The 19,586-nt window shown below is 33.7% G+C and overlaps 1 protein-coding gene across 1 annotated transcript in view; it reads right to left on the minus strand.

Annotated features, from left to right (window-relative positions):
- Positions 1–19,586, minus strand: part of LOC136037494 (inactive phospholipase C-like protein 2) — a 195,616-nt gene that overhangs the window by 511 nt on the left and 175,519 nt on the right. The gene's annotated exons all lie outside the window — the stretch shown is intronic.

The raw sequence follows: 19,586 nt of genomic DNA on the forward strand, positions 1-19,586 counted from the left end.
AATATTTAGTGCAAAAAAAGTGTCATTGGGTCCTGGAAAAAAAACATTTACGCACAAAATTATGACACGATTATACAATTACACTAACTCATGTAATTACATATAATGTTTCGCACATAATATATAGGTGGCCAGATAGATATTTAATGCTTTAAAGGCACATGGACCATGGCTAAAAAAGAGAAAAATAGCAAGCAATGAAAACAGCTCATACACATTCAACAGTACTTATGCCCCCCCCCCTCCCTCCTTACAAAATATCTCTCTATGGGTCATTTCCAATTTACTTTTTTATTGTCCTATAAACGTCATAAGCCTAATATATTGTCAGCGCAATTGTAGCATTTACAATATGCTTTATTACTTACAGTTTTTTAAAATCCCTACGATTTATCCAAATGTTAGGTGTTGTTAGGTTATTACATGCTAATATGAATCACCAGACTCAGAGGTGTGGCTCCCAATATTGGGGTCTCGCTCTTAGTCCTCTCTTTCATCACACATGCTTTCTGTATGGGCTGAAAACACGCTCTCCACGGCATTAAATTCTTCTCCCATCCTCGGTAACACATTCCGCTGAGATCCCAAATTCATATTTTAATTAATTGCTTTTCCAGGCTTTTTTGAAGTATTTCGAATCTGCTATAGAACTGACACCATCACGTTTGCAGTATTGTGAACCTGCTTTTTTGAAGTATTGTGAATCTGCTGTAAAAGTGACACCATCTTGTTTGCATTATTGCGAACCTGCTTTTTTGGAGTATTTCGAATCTGCTGTAAAACTGACATCATCCCGTTTGCAGTATTGTGAACCTGCTTTTTTGCAGTATTGCGAATCTGTGGTAAAACTGACACCGTCTGGTTTGCATTATTGCGAACCTGCTTTTTTGCAGTATTGCGAATCTGCTGTAAAACGGGCACTGTCCTGTTGTATTGTGAACCTGCTGACACCGTCCCAAAATGGTGTCCTCCCACTTCTCTCGTCAACTTCAATTAGCTGTACTAGTTGCTATCATCGGTAATCATGTAACTTTTATGCTAGGTTTGCCGTGTTTAGTCGTAAGATTCTAAAATTTAATGTTTAACAGTGGTTTTTGCTAAACTGGAAGTGTAACATAATTTAAAGTAAAAGGCCTAATCACTAATGAACTTATTAATTATTTTAGATATTTATAATATTTTTTTTCAAGGCATGAAGGTAGGACATGGTACTCAACCCATAGAGGGCGGCTTTGGATCGCATCTGCTGTTAAAGCTCCGACTCAACAAGAAATCAAAGAGTTGGAAAATCTTTATAGACATATTCTTAAAGGTAATATTGCGTTGAGAAATTATAGAAATTAATTATATAATAAAAACACCCGAAAAAAAATATGAGTCAAAATTTTCCTTCAGTTTCTTTTTTTTTATCTTTAATGAATATTTAATGAGATGAATATGCTATTGTATCTAATGCAATCCCAGTTTTTTTATATTACCTGATATTAATTCTCGTTTAGCGAAAAGAAAAAGAAATCAATGCAGCCAATTATTTATTGGAGTGTTTAACATGGGTGAACAACTTGAAGCGTTGAAGCAACCTTTGGCGACAAAATTTTGTAGGATTAAGTATCTTTTCTATTGCTTGAAGACCAGAGCTGTCAGCTCTTCAAAACATTGAAAACGCTATTGTCACTTTTTTACCATAAAAAAAAGCTAACGAAAAAAAAAATGCTGGGGCTTTCCTTAAAGATGGTCTTGAAGTACGCTGTTAAAACCAACTGTAATCTCTATTTTCTGACATTCAGCCAATGGTATTACTTTTAAAATGCTCCATATATCAAATGTCGGGCTCCCAAAATGTAAAAAGCGGCCGGAATATTTTTTTAGTTCTGAAGTTGCAGGCTACTTCGCCTCAAATATAACACCTATTAATTATGTTCTATGTATTTGATGAAGAACAATTTTATTCTATGTCTATCTCTACTGACTGCTATGTAAAAGTTTTACTAATAATTGCTTAACTATGTCATCGGGATGCAGTGTTTTGTAGAAAATCATTGCATATTTTCGATTTAACCCAGATGCAAGGTGTAAGATGCATGGGTGTTAAAGGGGTAGCTGTCCAGCTTTGATTTTCTTGTTTAATAGATTTAACACCCTTGCTTGACTCCTTTTCGAAAGAAGTGTATCATAACGGCCGTTTTGCTAAAAAGCTATTAATATCAGGGGGTGAAAAAGGAGTATGTAAGGTAGATGTAAGGGGTGGCACGCTTACCTTTCATCTAAAAACATGAACGGGGAATAGCGTTGCTTTTAGAGGAATTATACATACATTTTGTCCCACAAGTCATAAAGATTGAAAATCATTGTTTGTTCTTGATTTCAGCGAGATGCAACATGCCTATCTTTCTGCAAAAAAAGTTGGCACGAAAGAAGCGTTGGGTATTTTATGGGTAATGGGCCCAGTTTGGTCCTCCATTCATACAGATTAGGAATTTTACATGATTTTTCGTTCAAAAAAGGTGCAACATACCTATCTTACTGCTATAGACCGGTAGAGTTGCCGGCAGTAAATTTTGGAGGGACAAGATCCAACTTTGGTCCTTTAATGTCCTATACTGAAACTTTAGTAAATCAATGTTATAATGATCTATAGTGAGTGCCACTAATGGTGTTTGATTCTTCAACTGTAGAATTAAAAATCTTTTCTTGAGTCGGTGTAAAAAAAAAAGTGCATCGTGCTAACCTTTTTGCCAAAAATAGGGATGGGAAGAGTGGGAGAGAGACATGGGTTTAGTTCTACCTCCAACTTGTTTTCAGTTTTGCCTGCTCTAACACAGTTTGACTCTTCAACTTTAGAAACGGAAATCCTTTGATGAGTGGTTAAAAAAAAGTGCAATATGCCAACAATTTTACCAAAAGTAGCGATGGGAGGGATTGATAGTCACAGGTTTTAATTTGCCCCTAATTGGTATTCAGTGAAGAATAAGCTATCAATCACTTTGTTTTTGAGCTAAGTCATTATCCAATTCTTTTTTTTCCCAGTGTGTACCACAGCAAAGGTGTTGTCAAAATTTCAAAATCTTCAAATTGGCTTATTTCGTGAATCCATTTTGTTACAAGAAATCCGAGTAGTCATTTGTCAGCTTTAAGATTAGACTTAATAATTGTTAAGAAGAAAATTTCATCTCTTCAGGTAAAAAATTTGGTTTTCTAGCTGTGGTAAAACTTTCTAATAGCACTGCTGAGAAAAGGGCAATCATCAATTTCTTTAGCAATGAGAACTATCGAATCTTTGGAAACTTTTTCTATACCTTAGTTTCAAGCAAAAAAAATGAAGTCACGAACTTCATCAGATTGAATCAGATTGAAATGGCTTATGAAAGTAGATGGCAGCACTTTAGAATTACCTGCCGCTTTTTAGATGTCATTAAGTTTTTTTGTTTACTATTCCAAGAAAATATTGTAGTAGTGGGACTTCGAAATTTTCTTTTTGACTTCCCTTTGCAAATCTTTGCTGCTTATCTGCTCGTTTGAAAGGTTTTTGGTTTGTGGGAATACTCAAATAGTTTGTGGGAATAAATCGTAAGTAAATACAGTAGTAATAGTATTAGTAATAAAATATGTAGTAATAATTGTAGTAATAGTATTGTATATGTATTATATATAGTATTGTATGTAGTAATAGTATGTGTAATAATAGTAATAATGTTAGTAATACTATTGTAGTAATAAAATATGGTATTAAAATATTGTAGTAGCGGGAAAAGACAACTGTTGCAAATCATCGGCACTTCGAAATTTCAATTTTAACTTCCAGTTGCAAATCCTTGACGCATATCTACTTGTTCCAATGGAGTTTTCATATGTAATAAATTGTGAGTAATAAATAAGAACTTTTAATAAAGTTAAATCAAAATGACCCCCTCCGCAAAATTTCCTGCAGTATGGATTGTTTATAACACTGTCAATTTACGAGTAGTCAATTTAACTTAGCTGCTAAATCCTGGAGGATTTAACTGAGATCCAGCAAGTAATGATGGATGTTTCCGACAAAATATAGCGCTTTTTTCAAATAGGCCTTGTCTAGCCATGCAAAACCAAAACTTTCGCTGTTGAACAAGTTTAGCTGAGGGGATTCTGCAGGCTGTTTGCAAGAAGTAAAGTTTTACTGTTGCTTTATTGAAAGCATTTGTGAGTGAAACCAAATAAAAGCATGCGGATAATTGGAAGTGTTTCTAAACACAATTCTAAACACTTTCTAAACACTAATTCTAATTCTAACCAATTCTAAACTTTCTAAACACTTGAAATGGAAACCGTAATATATGAACGTAATGTTGTACATAAATAAGTGTTTCCACTCTTGAAGCTTCATGAAAAACACTTTTTTTTTCTCAGCCCTTGTGTTACACTTGTGTTACTTGTGTTGTCCTTGTTTTACAGCATTTGGTCTTGAAGTATTGAGGAAATAATCCAACTTTGCTGTAAAGAGTAGAAGACCGAAGAGAGGGAGAAGAGGCATTCCCCTTATATACAGAATAACTCCTGTTAGTTTTAAACTTTCATGTTACTATTTACTTTCATTTGAAAAAACAAACCTTTTCTTTTTTGATTTCCGTTTGTTTTTAGTACCACATCTTAATTGAAGTTCAAGATCATTGTTACAAGTTTCATCCTATCTTTCTTCGTATACTTGTCGTCCTAATGAAGGGGAGTGAAACTTTAAATCCAGATTCATAAGTGGAAGTCTGTAAATTTGGATCTACAAACACTTCTTTTAGGCTTTAGGTATTAACACCTCAATTGTGTATAAACTGTCGTGTCTTTAGGAGTGAGGTTTATCACTATGTGTCACTATAACCTCTGAAACTGAGGAACTTTTGAAAAACCACTGGTTTAATACAATCGCCTGAAAAAGAAAAAAAAAATATTCGTGAACAATTTTCTCAAAAAGAACACACAATCATTTGTAGTTATGGATTAGAATACTTTATTATTGTATTTTCGGAAATACTGAGTATTGACGGTGTAATTTTGATCATAAACACTCTCCCTCCTGCCCCCCCCCCTTTTTTTCTCAAATTAATCAAATTTCTTAAGGCCTAAAACTTAGAGGTAGGACCCATAAGTCACAGCTGAAGTAGCTCTCCGTGGCATCGTTGGTCTACTTAGAATTAGAAACAAAATAGATTTCATGAAGTGATTCCTTTTCTGAAAATGTTAGATTTTTGGTTTATAACAACTAACAATAATTTTGTTTTTTTATTGTAGATGAAAATTTGGTGTTTCCTGAAGCCTATCCAACAGGATGCCTCCTTGGTTGTGTTGATGTTTCTGACGTCCTTCCCCAAGAAGAGTACAGGAATCTATTCCCAGATGGTGAAAGCGAATCACCCTATGTATTTGTTTGTGAGAATCCTCAGGAATTGAAGGTCAAATTTCCTGTCAAGGGAGCCCATAAACTATGTAATACCTTTTTCTATTTCGTTTCACTGCAAGGGATCAGAAGAAAAATTTAATTAAGTATGAGAAAAATGAAAGAAATGAAAAGTGAAAAATACCTGTTAATAGAACATTATTATTAAGAGTAACCCTTTCGGTAAATGTAACAGTCTCAGAATATATTTCTTTGAAAGCACTCAATCATGGAAAAAAAATACAAGGCATATATCATTCTAAACTGACCGATTTTATCGTTTGGTAAGTGTGTGTGGATTTTTTTTGGTCGTTTTTTAATACGAGAAAGAATGTGCGCATAGACGAGATGTTTGGGAAGAAATCAAGGAGGCACACTCGTGCCTCTATAAAGAGGCGAACCACGACAATGTTAAGTGATCTTCGGTTCCAGTAGTCGCAGAGGGATTTGGAGGGATGCATTTCGTAGCCCGAGCTCCAACTAAGAAACCTGCCAAATTTCATCCCCTTCCGACTTTTCCTTCATGGGGAAAATCAGGCCGAAAGTTTTGACCCACCAACCCCAGCCCCCCTTTAATGTTGTCCGATCGGGCTGAAATTCACAAGTTAAGGTCCCCTAGGGCCCAGGAGCTTATCCGCGAAATTTCAGCTCGATCCGATAACTCCTTCCCTGTTTTCCAGAAACCACGCATAGCCACTTAATACATATTCTTTTTTTTCTGCCACGCCTACAGATCACAGTCAACATCGGATCTGGGTGTACGAAGACTCATTTGATGCGGAATTCTCCGAGTAAGTTTCCTTGAAAGTTTCGTAGGAAAATCTTAACCCCCCGAAAGTTTCGACCCCAACCCCCCCCCCCCTTTAACGTTGTCCGATCGGGCTGAAATTCACAAGTTAAGGTCCCCTACGGCCCAGGAGCTTATCCGCGAAATTTCAGCTCGATCCGATAACTCCTTCCCTGTTTTCCAGAAACCACGCATTAGCCACTTAATTAACCCATTTCTCCATAAGAGCCCTGTTAATTTGAAATTTTTAAAAGTTATTTAAAAGTTATATTTACACACATGCAGGTGGTTAGCTCAGTCGGTAGAGCGTGGGACTTATAATCCTCGGGTCAAGGGTTCAAGTCCCCTATCGGGCAGTTTTTTCACAAAATATGAAAAAAACTTCGTTTTCTTAAAGAGTTAAAGACCTGGACTGCTTATCATTTGAGAGATAACAGAATATTAGCTTCTTATGAGCAAAAGAAACATTTCGGTCATTCTATCTATTTTTTTTTTCTATTTTATACAATGATTTAAAAGCGGGGGGGGGGGTTGGGGGCGGCAGCCACCCAACTTCCTCTCCTAATTCCTGTACGAGGAGTACAGGAATTATTAAATTACATCCACCATGGATTGTAGAAAAACGTACAGAAATAATATGAAAAAAAATTCGTTTTCTTAAAGACTTAAAGAGGCTGCGTCCCACAGTCGAACCTTAAAACGTACAGGAATTAGGAGAGGCAGCCCCCCAAACCCCCCGCTTTTAAAGACTCTTTTGTACAGGTTTTTTGTTTTGGGGGGCTGCCGCCCCCCTAACCCCCCGCTCTTGGCTTCGGAAAGGCCCTCTTTTAATTAACAAAAAATTGAAATGAATGAATAATGGAATAACTTCGAAAAATGTTAAACACAAGAGGACAGGAGAACCATTGCGCCGAAACTAGTAATTAGTAACAATGAAGTCCCCCCCCCCACAACAAAAAACCTGTACAAAAGAGTCTTTAAAAGCGGGGGGTTTGGGGGGTGGCAGCCCCCCAACTGCCTCTCCTAATTCCTGTACGTTTTAAGGTTCGACTTTGGGACGCAGCCTCTTTAACTCTTTAAGAAAACGAAGTTTTTTTCATATTATTGTGTTATAAAAACCATAAAAGAAATGCAGTTAAAGAAAAAAAAAGTTGATCCGGTGATTCTTTTTTTTAAGAACAAGTTTTATTCGAACTAGGGAATTGGTAACAAGATGTAACTTTGGAAAGCTGCCAGTGTTTCGCTTATTGTAAACAAGCACGCTGAAGCACGTCTATTATGTTTGCTTTTTTAACTTCATAAAACGCTCACGTAAAATCAGCTAAATAGTGTGTATCTTTTTAAACAAGGATCTTTTAAAAGACTATAGGAAAACTCATATAAGGTTTGTAGAACTATTTTTTAAAGGAATTTTAAGATTGAAAACTTCTTATTTTAGCTCTCTATCTCTGAGCTTTTTTCTCTTTTGCTTCTTGTTAAAAGACAAATTTGTTTTGGATTTTTTAGTAGTGTATTCTTTGCTGATAAGGTGAGCTTTCTGGAAAATGTGGATTTTCCGGAAACCAGAAAACGGGCAATACGAAATTTATTAATGCTAAAGCTATCTATTTGTCTTGAATGCCATTAATTAAGTGTAGACTAAAAGACATCAGTGTAATAATTGTTGCCAAGGCCTCCTTTTTCTGCACCGTTATCAGAGATTATAAAATCCTTAGAATTTTTTGTAGGATTTTTGGCAGGTACCAGAGAAAATATGTTTCAAACAGTTCGTGGTAACGAACTGTAGTAAGGAGCAACCCGGCTCAATAGTAACCAAAACTCTAAAAAATGGAATTTTGATACCAATAGCTATATCAAAAGAATCGCATTTTAATGCTGGTTTTAAATATATAAGTTTCATCAAGTTTAGTCTTACCCATCAAAAGTTACGAGCCTGAGAAAATTTGCGTTATTTTAGAAAATAGGGGGAAACACCCCCTAAAAGTCATAGAATCTTAACGAAAATCACACCATCAGATTCAGCGTATCAGAGAACCCTATTGTAGAAGTTTCGAGCTCCTATCTACAAAAATGTGGAATTTTGCATTTTTTGCCAGAAGGCAGATCACGGATGCGTGTTTATTTGTTTTTTTGTTTTTTTGTTTTTTTTTTGTTTTTTTCCCAGGGGTGATCGTATCGACCCAGTTGTCCTAGAATGTTGCAAGAGGGCTCATTCTAACGGAAATGAAAAGTTCTAGTGCCCTTTTTAAGTGACCAAAAAAATTTGAGGGCACCTAGGCCCCCTCCCACGCTAATTATTTTCCCAAAGTCAACGGATCAAAATTCTGAGATAGCCATTTTATTCAGCGTAGTCGAAAAACCTTATAACTATGTCTTTGGGGACGACTTACTCCCCCACAGTCCCCGTGGGAGGGGCAACAAGTTACCAACTTTGACCTGTGCTTACATATAGTAATGGTTATTGGGAAGTATACAGGGGTTTTCAGGAGGATTTTTTTGGTTGGGGGGAGGGGTTGAGAAGAGTGGGATATGCTGGGGGAACTTTCCATCGAGAATTTGTCATGGGAGAAGAAAACTTCCATGAAGGGAGAGCAGGATTTACTAGCATTATTTAAAAAAAAATTAAAAAATAAATGTGAAAAAGCTTTTTCAGCTGGAAGTAAGGAACAGCATTAAAACTTAAAACAAACAGAAATTATTACCCATATAAGGGGCTCACCTCCTTATGATACCTAGCTCTTTACGCTAAAGTATTTTTAGTAATTTCAACTATTTATTCTACGGCTTTTGTGATTCAGGGGTCATTCTTAATGAATTGGGATAAAATTTAAGCTTTAGTGTAAAGAGCGAGGCACTGACGATGGGGCGAATCCCCTCATATATGTAATAAAAACATGAGAATACAAAAGTTCTTTACGTAAGCTAATTTATAAGTTACGTAAATCTTTTACCAATAAAAAGATTCGTAAAAAATTAAAAGTTCTAGTTGCCTTTTTAATTAACCAAAAAATCGGAGGGCAACTAGGCTTCGCCCCCGCTCTTTTTTTCTCAAAATCATTCGATCAAAATTATGAGAAAGCCATTTAGCCCCCCAAAAAAATATGCAAATTTCGTTTTGATTATTCCTCTGCGGAGAGCCAAAATCAAAACATGCATGGATTCAAAAACGTTCAGAAATTAAATAAAAAAAACGAGTTTTTTTAACTGAAAGTAAGGAGCGACATTAAAACTTAAAACGAACAGAAATTACTTCGTATATGAAAGAGGCTGCTTCCTCATCAACGCCCCGCTCTTTACGCTAAAGTTTTTTACTGTTTTAAAAAGAAGAATTGAGAGAAAGAGTCAAACTTTAGCGTAAAGAGCGGGGCGTTGATGAGGAAGCAGCCTCTTTCATATACGAAGTAATTTCTGTTCGTTTTAAGTTTTAATGTCGCTCCTTACTTTCAGTTAAAAAAACTCGTTTTTTTTTATTTAATGTCAAATAAAAGTCGAAAATGTATATAATTTGTCTTTTGTCAATTGGCTTAAATAAAAAAAAAATTCTACTGACGATGATTTTTTTTCGTGTCGGAATGAATGAGCCTGCGTATTATTTATAATATTTTTCTTTTCAGATAAATTACCGCCGCAAATACATCAAGCTGCGAAGAAGTCATTGAGCACTCTGACATACTAAACAAAATCCAAGTTATTTCTTGTTTTTTTTTTTTTTTTTTTTTTTTTAAGGAACAAACACTGTTCAAAATATATGTCACTTTTGATAAAGAGCAAAAAACACTCTAGCCTTCAATTTATAGTGATTATTTTTCATTTTAAGGTGGGCTTCTCATTTGGCTTAATTTATGCTTACTGTATAAGATGGCTCTTCACTCCTTTTCAAAAATCATATTTTGTAATGTGGTTAAACAAAAGAAAGTTTTCATATATGGATTTACAATTAGGAAAATTATATCCTGCATCCCACATGAGCTGTTGATTTAAATAACTTACGCACTTTCTTATGTCCTAGACAAGCTGATACCGTGAGAATATCCTATTGAAGAAATTATGCGTTCTGGCTCTGCCAAATTTGTGACTGAACGCTTATATTACTGGCTACTTTACTTTTGTGGCCAGTAATTGCAAGATATATTGAAGGAATTCTGGAGTATGACAGGATCCATACATTTTTTTTATCTTTTAATACCAATTAACGTCTTCACCTGAAGCCTTTCGCTGTTGAGATTGTTCTGTTCTTCTAAAGCTTAATCTTCCGTGATTTGAAGGAATAGCCAGCTCTCATATACATGTCTTCCTTTTTGTTTGCGCAGAAATCAAACAAATGTTCACATCAGCCGAAGTTATAAATCGTATTCGTGATTTATTCTACTTAATGCCAGGAGTCTTCCCATCTTCGGTCATTTCTGTCCCATGTTGTTAGTTGTCGAAGGATGTATTTCTTTCTGTTGTTTCTTTTTTGTTTTTCTTGCTTTTCTGAGCATGCATAATGCTAAAGAACCGGAACCAGGAAGGTCAAAGAGACTCGCTTCGCTTTGAAAAGACTAAGATTATGAAACAATATCTAGTTATTTTATCATTAAACTATTGTTTTTAATTGTTTTATTTTAATATTGTTACTGATGACGGTCTCTGCGTATGTAATCGAAATATATAGTTTTTTTTTGTGAAAATTATTGCTGTCTATTCAAAAGATTTATTACTATTTGAACTTTTCATTTAGACATACCGGTGCGGAATAGCATTAAACAAGAAAAAGTTGGAATGTAACGTGACAACTAGAAAAATGTCACAGAAAAAAATTGAAATAGTTTTTTTGTATTATGATTTCTTTGTATGCATTACAAATAGTTTTATCCTGTTTGTTAAGTAGCAAAATTAAATAAATAATTTGAAAAAGAAAGTGTAAAATTAAGTAATCCTTCATTTAATATACAACTTTATGTGGCTCCAGAACCACATGCTTATTTTCCAGCCAGTAAGTGGTAAGAAGTTGGGAGAGGACATCTCCACCACCACCCCCCCTCCCCAAAAAAAAATTGGTCTCTTCAAAAATGCTGTCATAACTAAGATAAGATTGTATAGGTCACTTTTCTTATGTACATTTTTCCTTTATGGTACCATTTTCCCAACTCCTTTTTCAACAGCTGTTGGGACAGCTGTTCCCTCCTCAACGCCTTGCTCTTTACGGTAAAGTTTTTTTACTGTTTTAAAAAGTAGAGTTGAGAGAAAGAGTCAAACTTTAGCATAAAGAGCGAGGCGTTGAGGAAAGAACAGCCCCTTTCATATACAAAGTAATTTCCGTTCGTTTTAAGTTTTAATGTCGCTCCTTACTTTCAGTTAAAAAAAAACTCTTTTTATGGCACCTGGTATTAACCAAGTGACATACAGCAATCGCAAATTCTGGCGGTCTGTTGGTGGTGTCAATACAGATATCTGTAAAAGAGTTTGTATGTCCTCTGAGCTGGTGGGGACAACAAAGCTAGGCTAACCTAAAATAATAATAATAGAAGGTATTTTCCTATTGAAATGGTACGGTTTTATAAAGCGGAAAAGAATATTTTCATTGTGATTAATAACTTTTATTTTCATATCGTTTAAAACCCATACATTATAAACAAATAAATTATTCTTTTTATTATAATAAAATTCTTAAAATATAAAATTCTTTATATATATATATATATATATATATATATATATATATATATATATATATATATATATATATATATATATATATATATATATTCACATACACACACTCACACACACAACGAAAGTAGTGATGTCTCCATGGTTTTGAAGGGAATCCTATCCCTGCTTTTAAAGGGAACCTGTCCTGTCGTTCCATGACAGTCAATCAGGAGAACCGAGCAGGAACTGATCACCTCTCACGTTGAAAACTTAACAAACTTCAAATTTTGTTCAAGCAACATCCACCCTGCTCTTCAAAGGCACTTGGCTAAGCAAAACCAACTACAAAACCCTGTTCAAAGGCACTTTGCTGGGCAGAACAATCATCCAATCCCTCCGTTGAAATATTAAGGGGTGTTATATTACAAACATTCGCCTCTCCAAAATAATCTTCTAGAAATGTATGTGCATTAGGGCTAGGATGGTCAAACCAACCTAATTCGTTGTTATCGAACGGCGAGTTGATAAGGAGATTATCACGAAATTGTGTTGGTTATGTCAATACAAGTATCTGTAAAAGAGTTTGTATGTCCTCTGAGCTGGTGGGGACAACGTAGCTAGGCTAACCTAAAATAATAATACTAAAAGGTATTTTCCTATTGAAATGGTACGGTTTTATAAAGCGGGAAAAAATATTTTCATTGCGATTAATAAATTTTATTTTCATATCGTTTAAAACCCATGCATAATAAACAAATAAATTTTTTTTATTATAAAATAATCTATTAATCCATGCACACACTCACATACACACACCTATATATATATATATACATATATATATATATATATATATATATATATATATATATATATATATATATATATATATATATCTATCTATATAAAAATAAGTTGTCTGTCTGTGGATGGATGGATGGATGGATGGATGGATGGATCAGCTGACGTCACCTGAAAAAACTGGATCAGGTGACGTCAAAACTGAAAAAACTAAAAAAAGGCAAAAACTACAAAAAAAACTAAAAACTAATAAAAAAAATAAAAAAGCTAAAAAACTAAAAAAACTATAAAGGTAAAAACCAATAAAAAACTAAAAAAAAACTGAAAAAACTAAAAAAAGGCAAAAACTACAAAAAAAAACTAAAAACTAATAAAAAAAGTAAAAAAGCTAAAAAACTAAAAAAACTAAAAAAACTAAAAAAGGTAAAAAACTAAAAAAAATAAAAAATAAAAAAAAACTAAAAAAAAGGAAAAAACTGAAAAATAAGCTAAAATAAAGGTAAAAACCAATAAAAAACTAAAAAAAAAAAGGAAAAAACTAATAAATGACGACACTCAAAGAGAAAGCGACCAGGACAAAAGGAATGTTCGATTAGCAATCAACAAAGCACCGGGACACAGGGAGTATAAATGACGACCAGGACATAAGTAAAAAAAAAAAAACTATCTATATATATAAAAATAAGTTGTCTGTGGATCTGTGGATCGTGGATCAGGTGACGTCACCTGAAAAAACTGGATCAGGTGACGTCAAAACTGAAAAAACTAAAAAAAGGCAAAAACTACAAAAAAAACTAAAAACTAATAAAAAAAATAAAAAAGCTAAAAAACTAAAAAAACTAAAAAAAGGCAAAAAAAACTAAAAACTAATAAAAAAGCTAAAAAACTAAAAAAACTAAAAAAAAGGCAAAAACTACAAAAAAACTAAAAACTAATAAAAAAAATAAAAAAGCTAAAAAACTAAAAAAACTAAAAAAAGGTAAAAAACTAAAAAAACTAAAAACTAAAAAAAACTAAAAAAGGTAAAAACTAAAAGAGCTAAAAAAGAAAAAAATAAATGACGACACTCAAAGAGAAAGCGACCAGGACAAAAGGAATGTTCGATTAAAATGACGACCGGGACACAGGGAATATAAATGACGACCGGGACACAGGGACACAACTACAACGGGGACACCGGGGGAAACAGGGGGATATAAATGACGACCGGGACAAAAAAACTAAAAAGAAAAAAAAACTAAAAACTAATAAAAAAACTAAAAAATCTAAAAATCTAAATAAGCTAAAAAAGAAAAAAAAAGGAAAAAAATAAAGGAGAAAAACAAAACTAAAAAACGAATGTATATACAGACCGGGACACCGGGATACAAATGACGACCGGGACCCGGGACACAGGGAATATAAATGACGACCGGGACACAGGGACACAACTACAACGGGGACACCGGGGGAAACAGGGGGATGTAAATGACGACCGGGACACCGGGACAGGGAATGGTCGATTAGCAATCACCATCAACAAAGCTCAAGGGCAATCATTAGAATCATGAGGTATAGATCTGAATACAGATTGTTTTCCCATGGACCATTATATGTTGCATGTTCAAGAGTCGGTAAACCTGACAATCTATTTATATGCAAAGACAATGGGACAGCAAAGAATGTTGTATATTCGCAAGTTTTACGTAGTTAAAACCATATATATATATCTATCTATATTCACAGGTGGGACATAGGGACACAACTACAATGGCGCGTAACTATTATGGCGCGTAACGACTTACGCGCGCGGGGGGGCTTGGGGGGGCGCGAAGCGCCCCCACCAACTAGGTGTTGGGGTGGCGCGAAGCGCCACCCCAACAGCTAGTCTATATATATAAAAATAAGTTGTCTGTGGATGGATGGATGGATGTGTCAGGTGACGTCACCTGAAAAAACTGGATCAGGTGACGTCAAAACTGAAAAAACTAAAAAAAGGCAAAAACTACAAAAAAAACTAAAAACTAATAAAAAAAATAAAAAAGCTAAAAAACTAAAAAAACTATAAAGGTAAAAACCAATAAAAAACTAAAAAAAAAACTGAAAAAACTAAAAAAAGGCAAAAACTACAAAAAAAACTAAAAACTAATAAAAAAAGTAAAAAAGCTAAAAAACTAAAAAAACTAAAAAAAGGTAAAAAACTAAAAAAAATAAAAAATAAAAAAAACTAAAAAAAAGAAAAAAACTGAAAAATAAGCTAAAATAAAGGTAAAAACCAATAAAAAACTAAAAAAAAAAAGGAAAAAACTAATAAATGACGACACTCAAAGAGAAAAAAAAGGCAAAAACTACAAAAAAAACTAAAAACTAATAAAAAAAATAAAAAAGCTAAAAAAATAAAAAAACTAAAAAAAGGCAAAAACTACAAAAAAAACTAAAAACTAATAAAAAAGCTAAAAAACTAAAAAAACTAAAAAAAAGGCAAAAACTACAAAAAAACTAAAAACTAATAAAAAAAATAAAAAAGCTAAAAAACTAAAAAAAACTAAAAAAACTAAAAAAAGGTAAAAAACTAAAAAAACTAAAAACTAAAAAAAACTAAAAAAGGTAAAAACTAAAAGAACTAAAAAAGAAAAAAATAAATGACGACACTCAAAGAGAAAGCGACCAGGACAAAAGGAATGTTCGATTAGCAATCAACAAAGCACCGGGACACAGGGAGTATAAATGACGACCCGGGGGAAACAGGGGGATATAAATGACGACCGGGACAAAAAAACTAAAAAGAAAAAAAAACTAAAAACTAATAAAAAAACTAAAAAATCTAAAAATCTAAATAAGCTAAAAAAGAAAAAAAAAGGAAAAAAATAAAGGAGAAAAACAAAACTAAAAAACGAATGTATATACAGACCGGGACACCGGGATACAAATGACGACCGGGACCCGGGACACAGGGAATATAAATGACGACCGGGACACAGGGACACAACTCCGGTACACCGGGATACAAATGACGACCGGGACACAGGGAATATAAATGACGACCGGGACACAGGGACACAACTACAACGGGGACACCGGGGGAAACAGGGGGATATAAATGACGACCGGGACAAAAAAACTAAAAAGAAAAAAAAACTAAAAACTAATAAAAAAACTAAAAAATCTAAAAATCTAAATAAGCTAAAAAAGAAAAAAAAAGGAAAAAAATAAAGGAGAAAAACAAAACTAAAAAACGAATGTATATACAGACCGGGACACCGGGATACAAATGACGACCGGGACCCGGGACACAGGGAATATAAATGACGACCGGGACACAGGGACACAACTACAACGGGGACACCGGGGGAAACAGGGGGATGTAAATGACGACCGGGACACCGGGACAGGGAATGGTCGATTAGCAATCACCATCAACAAAGCTCAAGGGCAATCATTAGAATCATGAGGTATAGATCTGAATACAGATTGTTTTCCCATGGACCATTATATGTTGCATGTTCAAGAGTCGGTAAACCTGACAATCTATTTATATGCAAAGACAATGGGACAGCAAAGAATGTTGTATATTCGCAAGTTTTACGTAGTTAAAACCATATATATATATCTATCTATATTCACAGGTGGGACATAGGGACACAACTACAATGGCGCGTAACTATTATGGCGCGTAACGACTTACGCGCGCGGGGGGGCTTGGGGGGGGGGCGCGAAGCGCCCCCACCAACTAGGTGTTGGGTCTTTTTAAGACATGGAAAGAAAAAATTTTCTAAGTTAAATAAAGAATTTAGCCCAAAAAGGGAGAGGGAGGGGGAACTCATGGACACTGTCATGGATCCTGTTTTAACATTATTAAGGACACAGTCATCGGTGTTCTTAAAACTGCTGAAAAGAACTGGCCAATTTCAAAGAGATGTGGAATTCTCTTAAGAAAACTTTCAATCAAGGCTTAAAAAATCCTTTAAAGCAAACTAACCAAATTCAAAAAGTGTTTCACTTTAAAAGACTATGGTGAAATAAGTGCATAGCGGTTTCTTACCAAGAAGAATTACCAAGGGCGTCAGACTAGCATTCCAAATTTTAATCTCTTGATGGGTCGTTTTGATATTAGTTAAAGGAGCTTAGAGCTCAGATCTAACTGTAAACTCAGCTTAGTTTAAGATTGCTAATTGAACAATAAACTAAGAAATTGGATTTACGTATTTATTAAAAAAAAAAATGTAACTGAAAGTAAGAGGCGACATGAAAACTGTATATGAGTATATATATATATATATATATATATATATATATATATATATATATATATATATATATATATATATATATATATATATATATATATATATATATATATATATATACTCATATTCACTCACACACACGATGAAAGTAGTGATCCCTCCATGGTTTTGAAAGGAATCCTATCCTTGCTTTTAAAGGGAACCCTGTCCTGTCGTTCCATGACAGCCAATCAGGAGAACCGAGCAGGAACTGATCACCTCTCCCGTTTAAAACTTAACAAAACTTCAGTTCTTCTTCTAACCCCCCTCTCTTGCGAGAGGGGGGTGAGATGATAAATTTAATTCTTATGATAAATTAAACTTTTGTTACAAATGTATTGTGATAAATCTAATTTTTGATGTTGGCTCTAAAACCCAACACCTCGTTCTTTACGCTAAAGTTTTTTATTGTTTTGAAAAATAGAGTTGTGACAAAGACTTAAATTTAACGTAAAGACCGGGGCTTTGAGGATCGGACAGTCTTTTGCATATACGGAATAATTTCTGTTCGTTTTGAGTTTTCATGTCGCCTCTTACTTTCAGTTACATTTTTTTTTATTTAATAAATACGTAAATCCAATTTCTTAGTTTATTGTTCAATTAGCAATCTTAAACTAAGCAGTGTTTACAGTTAGATCTGAGCTCTAAGCTCTTTTAACTAATATCAAAACGACCCATCAAGGGATTAAAATTTGGAATGCTAGTCTGACGCCCTTGGTAATTCTTCTTGGTAAGAAACCGCTATGCACTTATTTCACCATAGTCTTTTAAAGTAAAACACTTTTTGAATTTGGTTAGTTTGCTTTAAAGGATTTTTTAAGCCTTGATTGAAAGTTTTCTTAAGAGAATTCCACATCTCTTTGAAATTGGCCAGTTCTTTTCAGCAGTTTTAAGAACACCGATGACTGTGTCCTTAATAATGTTAAAACAGGATCCATGACAGTGTCCATGAGTTCCCCCTCCCTCTCCCTTTTTGGGCTAAATTCTTTATTTAACTTAGAAAAATTTTTCTTTCCATGTCTTAAAAAGACATTGTGTACACCCTTAACAAAAAATCCGTTTGTGATAATATTGAAACAAAAAATGAGAATGGTTTGCATATGCTAGTTATGATATTTCTTATTAGAAAAATCAATATTTCTAATGACATTTTTTTTTACTTAGTTTTTAAATATATATACATATATATATATATATATATATATATATATATATATATATATATATATATATATATATATATATATATATATATATATATATATGTTAAATATATATATATATATATATATATATTGGCTGAAGGGCCAAGAAACGGAGATCAGCACCGCCGGTACGGACTGTAAAGTCTAAATGCCGCATCCTTTACCTTTTTTTTTACCTATATATATATATATATATATATATATATATATATATATATATATATATATATATATATATTTGAGCCCATGTTTAAAACAGGATCCATGACAGCGTCCATGAGTTCCCCCTCCCTCCCCCTTTTTGGGCAGAATTCTTTATTTAACTTAGAAAATTTTTTCTTTCCATGTCTTAAAAAGACATTGTGTACACCCTTAACAAAAAATCCGTTTGTGATATCATTGAAACAAAAAATGAGAATGGTTTGCATATGCTAGTTATGATATTTCTTATTAGAAAAATCTATATTTCTAATGACATTTTTTTTGCTTAGTTTTTTTTTAAATATTGTTAAAAGCTATTTTCTCTATGTGCATTTTATCAATGAAGATTCATCATCACCAAAAGACTAAGGAAAGATGATGACTACCATTTTGAAGACTTTTGGGGGGAAGATGACATGGAGTCTCCTGACCATTTTGATGTACCCCGTATTGCGATGTACCCGATGATCTTTTGAACATGGCATAGACCATCCAGAACCCTCAAGAACTGAACAGCTCTCCCATTGAAAACACAAGAAAAATTAAATTTATTCTCTCATCCCCCTCTCTTGTGTGTCTGTGTGTGTGTGTTCATCTTTCAAATTCAGAAAGAAATTGATTCATTTATCCCTTCCAAAAAAGTTAGTAGCGTTTAATCCTAAATTCCAGGTGACCCTGCTTGATAGTGATTTAATTTCAGTAAAGCGTATTGACAATACTCAGGGCTTTGGGATCGCAAATTGTTGATTGCTATCTTCCATTTAATTATGAACCTAGGCGATTATTAAGTATAAGTTTAAAATGTTTCAGATATTGCAAGATATTATTCATTTCAGATATTACAAGTATTTGTCTGCACAATAATAAGAAACTATTTTGTTTTTGTTTTCGGGGGGGGGGAGCTTTTGACATAATAAATTGTTTTGCCCAGCAAAGTAAAACGCTAAACTATGCTTTTCAACGTATTTGTTGTTAATCGACCAATTATCCTAGTAGTGACCAGAGAATAATAGTTTTAATATTTTCTGACCTAACTTTGTTTGCAGCATAAATGTTTTTCCTTTTCTTTTCTGTCGGAGATTAAAACGTGAAAAGAAGCTAACAACTTTTCCAAGTTTTCCATCATTGTGTGTAAACATATTTCGATTGCGACTATGCACTGTTGGATTCTGTGATCTATAGAATCACATTGAAGGAAGAAGATGCACAAAAAGACCAAAATATATAAAATCATTTGAAACGGACAAAAGATTGCTAATTTATGGGCTCACCTTCTCCTTCACAGTCTTTTC

The sequence above is a fragment of the Artemia franciscana genome, chromosome 17 (genome assembly GCF_032884065.1).
Source record: "Artemia franciscana chromosome 17, ASM3288406v1, whole genome shotgun sequence".
In the NCBI taxonomy this organism is placed as follows: Eukaryota; Metazoa; Arthropoda; class Branchiopoda; order Anostraca; family Artemiidae; genus Artemia; species Artemia franciscana.